Source organism: Aegilops tauschii, chromosome 4, assembly GCF_002575655.3.
Source record: "Aegilops tauschii subsp. strangulata cultivar AL8/78 chromosome 4, Aet v6.0, whole genome shotgun sequence".
In the NCBI taxonomy this organism is placed as follows: Eukaryota; Viridiplantae; Streptophyta; class Magnoliopsida; order Poales; family Poaceae; genus Aegilops; species Aegilops tauschii.
Genome location: NC_053038.3, coordinates 266,578,012 through 266,585,218, shown reverse-complemented (window position 1 = coordinate 266,585,218; position 7,207 = coordinate 266,578,012). Strand labels below are relative to the sequence as shown.

The window sequence follows — 7,207 nt, the reverse complement described above, 5'->3', positions numbered from 1 at the left end:
AGTTCAGGAGTGGAGGGGCCGCGACGATCTGGTGGTGGATGTGCAGAATAAGGTGGGTGTTATCAGAATAAGACTCTTAAGGGGTATTATCATAATAGACTCACCCTATATATATAGGGCTATTCTGTTTCGCGTAAAAGAATATTATTATGTTACCCTACTTGCACTGACGGTTTCAGGCGGTTGTACTGATGTATATCGAGCGGTTGAACTGATGCTTTCGTTTCTATTTAGTTCAAAAAAAATTGCAATTTTTTTGTCGGAACGAGGCGTGTAATATATCGTTGGAAAGCTATTGACAACTATATGTCATGTATATTGAACATTTTTGCAAAATCATTATGGTTTAAGAGCAGTTTTGAAAAAAACCGTTTTTATTTCAAAACCTAAAGCGCAAATCGTATTTTGGACTCAATTTTCAATCGGTTTGTCGAAATTGAGCAAATAAGATGGCGTTGGAAAGCTGGTAAAAATCCGCATCTTCCTATACCTATTATTTTTTTCAAATTATATACAATTTAAAAGTAATTTGAAAAACGGTGAAATTCTGGGTGAAACGTATTTTCGCGTTTTTCTGCAAACGGTTTGTCGGATTGACGCAAATGTTATGGCGTTGGAAAGCTATAGAAAATTCACAACTTTTTCGTATTGAAATGTTTTTCTAATTCGTTACGGTTTAAAAACGAATTCGAATACGGTTAAATTTGATTTCGAACACGATTGTTTTAAAAAGTTTATCCAAATGAGGCAAATAATATACCGTTGGAAAGATATCGAAAATGCGAAACTTGTTCATGTTGAACGTTTTCTCAAATTCGCAACCATTGCAGAGTAATTTTGGATATGGTGAGACCCGTCGTGTTGTTTCCCATTAGAAAAAACAGAGTTCTTGTACTGATTTATGTGCATATTTGTAGTGAGGTATTTTTCACAGAGTGATTTTGAATGGTTCCGACAAAAGAGTACTTGAGCTGATGTTCGAATGGGTTTGTACTGAGCATGTTTTCACAACTAGAGTTTATTCTGTTTTTTTATACGGTTCTCATAATTTTATAACGGTTTACGGTATCATAGTCCCCGAACTTGCATGTTTTATATCGTTGAACTGAATGATGTTTTTTAAAAAGGTCGTTTCTTTCTTTTTTTTAACTAATTTTTTTGCAACGATGTTTTGGACTTGTCTTGTTTTGCGACTTTGAACTTTTACCGTTGGAAAGATGGTGAATAGAAGAAACTTTTTTCATGTTGAACATTTCTCTAAATTCATTGCAGTTTAGGAGCAGTTTTAAATATGCCAAAAAAGACATAAATATTTTTTTTAACTCATAAAATGAAAGTGGATTATATGACCAGTTTTTTGTACTGTCTTTTGTTTAGAACGTGGACTTGTAGAAATAAACCTTTTTGCGTATTAGTTTCAAATATAGTTTCTCATCCGAACTAATGATTATCATTAGCTCCGAACTTGAATGGCTTATCTAATTGAACTGATTGAATTTAAACAACGTGACACAGTAGGATGCATGAGGACACCATTAGTCTGTAACTATAATGCAAATCCCTATTCTTTTTCTATGAACCGATGATAGAATACATGTTGGACTGCTACATCTACTTTATCCCCAGGCACAAACCAATGCACCATTTGCTCAATTCCTAGGCACCACCAGGGCGTTTTTCTATTGTTTCATCAATAAATAAAAGGGCATTAGCAGGGTACAACCGAATGAGCTATAGATGGAATAATACAGGAGATGGGACGTGACAACAAGTGGACACTATAGTGCACCTTGCTAAACATAAGCCTGGATGCATGGTAACCATTTCGTTTGAAACGTAGGATTTTCGCGGCAAACGGTTCAATTGCTGCAAGAGTCAAGGGAAAATAATTGAGCCTTCTACACAGGGTCTAGCATGTGCTGATCATGGCATGTGTGCATCTCCCTCTGTCTCGGTGCTGTTGCTCCCTCTTGTTTCCTGTCGAGAAAGAAGAATGCACGGGTCGATACGCCTGGGTCGCTAAACCCGTAGCCCTGCAGGAGCTCGTTGACACGCCGCGACCCCAGCAGCAAAGGCCCTGAGTAGACCACCCTCAACATCTTCCTCTTCTACTTTTGAAACCAGAAAAAATGAAAAAGCTCGTCAGTACATGACGAATGAGAGAAAAGAAAGTCAAAAGAACTTAAGCATCCCACAACCACTTCTGCAATTTATACTAATCCCTTTAGCTCAATGCTCAATACTTAAGCATCCAGCCAAGTTCATTTGCGACAGTAGCCACATTAGTGTTGTAGCAGCTCGCCGCATACACATGATGGCATGCTTCACGCCTCGTCTTGCTGCTCACCTCAATACACTTGCCGTCTAATACTTATGGTACCCAGCACACACACACACACACACACACACACACACACACACACACACACACAAGCCACCAATTAACTCATATTCACAACTTGATGTATAAAAAAAAGAATACGCACAAACTGAACCGAGTTTAATTTTGACCGCTGCTTCAGCGTCGTTGGCGGAAACGCCTCTGAACTTGGCGTATACCAGCAATAGAACTTCTCGGCCTTCCGTACGCACACTTAAGACATGTACCAAAGAATAGCATACATCATGATTCAGAAGACATACAATAGCTACTCGCAGACACACAATAGATTTGGAGCAGCACATGCACCAAACTTGCAGAATTTTTCTTCAACTTATTTAGGTCACTACTCCATGTATCATCTTCAACTAACGGAAGTATGTCGTGCAGTACACCATCTGATGAAGAAAGTGTCTCGATCGCCCAGTGCTTCACTGATCCTTTTGTCAAATCAGCATCTTCATCAACCTGTCACACAACATAGTAAATAGTGTGAGCACAAAATAATACAAGTGAATATATTATTTCGAATTATATGACTTGATTATTTGAACTACCTCGGGGTTGATCATGAACTTATAGAAGTAAAAAAATAGATTTTAATTTTAAATGTGTTTTCTCATCCAAATGGACGGTGTCATCATCACTGAACTTGCATAGTTTATATAGTTGCACTGACTGAATTTTCTTCCTGAGAAATGCTTTGTGTTATACAAGAAAACACAATTCATCTTTTACCATTTTCGTTATATATCACATTTGAACAAGCATCTTGAACTTCTGCTAAGCAAGGACACCATCAGAATATCGAAATCCTTTAGTAAACTGTAGTCACTCAGTTCCCAAATCAAAAAAAAAATTACAGAGGCGGAACAAATTGACGATGATGCATTTTCCTTGCTGTCAATTTATGTTTCCTTGCTTCAAGTCAAGTTTGCTATTTTTTAATCGGATGCATGTTGCACTATAGGACTGCTATTGGTTTGCGAGCTGAACTTGAGTACTTTTATTTTTTTGCATAATTTACTGCCAAAACCTTCACTAGAATGGAACACATCTATATTAACTTGTTGGCCCTGGGAGCACGAAAAGTTAACTCAGACGATTATCTAGTTGAACTAAGATATCCAACTAACTGATTGATAAAAAATGACAACTACCAGCACTACAAAAATGCATTGTTATAGGCAGTGAGTAAACACACAACTCCCTTTCTTAAAAAAATCAAACTTAAAGTCCCCAAACACAGCAATGGGGTTGGCTAGAGCATGGAGGCGAACTTGAACGTACCGGAGTGCTAGGGGCTGGCCCGTGTAGCAAAGTTGTATTTAATCTCTGTATTATCTGCTAATAGAAAGGGCAATGTCAAGGCCAATATTCCAAGAAAAAATTGTCAAAAAAATTTGAGAGCATATCAATACAAGGAACAACAACAAATCCCTCTCAGTAATCTCTTTCTCACTCACCTTACCCTGCAGCAGCAACAAACAGCAGTAGCGACCAGCGCGCACACACCACCGACAGCTAGCAAGCAGCAGGGGCGGGGCGGGGCACTGTATTTATTTCATGAATTGAAATAAATATTGAACTTCCAGAGCAATTTTTTGTAATGGCCTGATGCAATTACAGAATCATCAAAGTAAACTACTTGCAAACAATCATCTCCAAAGTTGTCACTTGAACTTTTAAATTACAAGATTAAAGTGTATATGAGCTATCCAGGCCAAGTAGGAATTTGTGACTTGAACTTTTACCATTCGAATTCCTATTGGGGTTTCATTTTTTTATATTTTCACGAACTTATCTGGGACGTCGCGTTGAACTTACAACTTTTTCAATCTTGAACCTTTACTGCTACCATTTTTTCTTCTGCACTTACACCATCTCGAATCTGAACTGATGCAATTATTATTTTTCCGCTGACTTGACACCAATTTGTGCTGTGTACTGCGAAGAGAACTGCTGCTTTTGTTGGATTGACAGAGGAAAATTACAACACAGAAAACTGCAAGAGAACTATTTTGCAAACAGAGCAAGTACATGCCTGTTGTAGCAAAATAGTATGATTGAAATTCATCTAGAATATAGGAACAACAACATCAAATTTTATCCAAATATTTTGGTTCTCGTAGGGGCATTTTGACAAGCAATTATAGAGCATCAAATTTAGCACATAATTTATGCAAGACATTTTTGTAGTACTTCCCTAAATCCTATAAGTGCAGACCAAATACACTTACAGAAATACTACACTAGGAGGTATCAATCAATCTAATCTATAGCACATTTTTCTAATATGTGTATGTGATCCGTAGCCCATAGCCTATGTGTGATTAGTTCCAATTAATCCATGCATTTTTTATCCTCTACTGCCTGCAGCTATAGCTAGACCCGTTGAAGAGGTGGGGAGTTTCAAGTTAATGATTTGCTTTCAGAAACTTCAGACAAGAGCGGAGTAAAGGCTGGAAGGTAAAACTTCTGTTAGCATGTGTACCTTTTTTTAGCATCTCATCTCCTTTGCTTCAACTTTGAGCACTTTGATATGGCGTCTTTGATTTTGGAAGTGCCGGTAGTCCAAGAATTGAAACTAGTTCTGGAAAACGGTCAAGTGACAATACCTCTAGTAATGGACGATTACTAAGCCAAATTTCCATTTCTTGTCAATAGAAAATATTGTTTTTTTAATTTCCTTAGTGGTGCAACTACCTTCAGATTAAAAGGATCTAGATAACACTCATCCATTAAACTGCACGTATTTGACATTATTTTCATGCCTGATTATACGTCCATCTCAAAGTATCAGCTATCAGCTCACAAAGTATTAAATACCACAAGAACTTGAAAAAGAATTTTCACTTCACAAAACTATCATCTATGAGTTCACCAAGTCGAGATGGACAACTCTTCGAGGTCTCAACTATCAGTTCACACAAACTACAAAGCATGGAGCTCATCGAGTCTTAACTATCAGTTCATACAAACTACAAAGCATGGAATTCATAGTCTCAACTATCAGTACACACAAACTACAAACAACGGATTTCATCGAGTCTAAACTATCAGTTCACACAAACTACAAAGGATGAGGGAGCATCAGAGAGAGAATCTTACCCATCAGTTAATAGAAACTAGAGATCAGAACAACAATTATCCATAATCATTTTTTGGATCCATCAGCTAGTCTGTGACCATGTTGTAGCTACGAGAGAGGGAGCAAGAAAACCACATAGCGAGAGAGTTGATGCATGATAAATAGTTCAGGAGATGGAAACAGAGCAGGACAAGTAGGCAGATGAGAGATAGGATGGGAGGGAGAAAGTTGAGCCAGGCCTAGGGGTAGAGCACGGGGTGGCCTATACGCAGCACTTTGAGCGACCGGCCATGGAGCGACCAGTTGGACTTCTGATGTGACCACGGTGAGACCGACGTGCATCCTGGTGGAGGTCTCTGTATCTGGATCGGGGTTGTGGGAGGAGGCATGGTGGAGGGGCGATTACCGATGATGGAAGCGAGACGGCTGGGCACGGGGCGCTCGTGGGAGCCTGCCGGCTGGGATCCCATGGTGGCGGCGAGGAGCCACGGTGGGAGGCGGGGGATCCTGACGGGGACGGTTGGGCCGGCGGCGGCGTGCAACCTCGTATGAGGGCATCTACAATGAGAGCCGCTTATGGAGGCGCTAACCAAAAATAAAATAAAGATTGTAAAATAGAAAAAACGCCTAAGCGCCCAGGCTTACAACGGCAGGCGCTAATTCCACGGAGTAAATTAAGTAGTCAAGCGGTCAGAGCATGCACAAAAACGGGCAAGCGGCCGGCGCATCATCTTGCGTCGATGCAGCGCATAACATCAGGATTCAACAGATTAACCGCTAATTGGCCGGGAATCTAATCCTGGCGCTCGTCCCTAAGCGCCCGCGTTGGACATGCCCTGAGGCAGCCGGGCGCTTGGGTCACGCAGTGTACATTGGCGGGGAAAGGAGTCTGGAGGCGCGTCGCCGGGGAGGGAGCCGGGCGGTGGCGCGCCGGGGAGGAGGCCGGGCGGTGGCCCGTCGCCGAGGAGGGAGTCGAGCGGGGGGCGCGGCGGGTCGCCGGATGTGGGAGGCGGGGGGGCGCAGCGCGGGGCCGAAGGTTGGAGGCGGAGGGCGGCCGGCGGCAGCGCGTGGGTCGGAGGAGCGACCCATCACGGCGCCGCAGGCTCCCTCGCTCCGGCTGGTGCCGTCGCTCGCTCGGGACGGCTGCCTCCGGCGATAGGAGGCGGGTTAGGTTGGGGACGGGTCGGGAGTTTCTATAGTGGTCTGCGCATCGCGCTCTTATAGGACCGATGGTAACAAAATAATATTCTGTTACTAGTAATAAATAGTCCAGCCCTATATATATATACACCACTATGTTATTGTGTGCGTGCGCGCATTTTTATTTAAGCTACGCGCCGGCCGCTCCTAATCAGGCCCGGGTTGCACCAGCGTGTGCGGAGAAGCCAGGTTGTTTGAGGGTAACAGCACGTGAAAGGAAAAGTAACACCTTTAATTCTATTACGATGTGTTCCGCGGAGAAGCCAGGTTGTTTGAGGGTAACAGCACGTGGAAGGAAAAGTAACACCTTTAATTCTATTACGATGTGTTCATCCGCTACGTCCTTAAGTGTGAATGGTAATGAATCTTGGTTTTTTACTATGCATTGACGTATCGAAGGTTTCGTCCCTATACATTGACAGTAATAGAATAAGTATAAATAGCAATAGACCTAGGTTTTTTTTACCGTGGGCAGTAATATATTAACTATGTATGGTAATGAACCTAGGTTTTTTACTAGGCACTGACATATCGAA

General features: G+C 41.6%; 1 long non-coding RNA gene across 4 annotated transcripts; it reads right to left on the bottom strand.

The window, feature by feature from the left end:
* Nucleotides 1–2,441: 2,441 nt before the first annotated feature.
* Nucleotides 2,442–6,665, bottom strand: LOC109737861 (uncharacterized). Of its 4 annotated transcripts, none has more exons than XR_012181943.1 (5): nt 4,875–6,665; nt 4,208–4,342; nt 3,847–3,994; nt 3,671–3,724; nt 2,442–2,848 (listed from the first exon to the last, which is right to left on the bottom strand). It is a non-coding gene; the product is annotated as an uncharacterized lncRNA (long non-coding RNA). The 4 variants fall into 4 exon arrangements; XR_012181944.1 differs by having other exon boundaries at nt 4,208–4,327; nt 4,875–6,036; XR_012181942.1 differs by having other exon boundaries at nt 4,208–4,339; nt 4,875–6,021.
* Nucleotides 6,666–7,207: the final 542 nt, after the last annotated feature.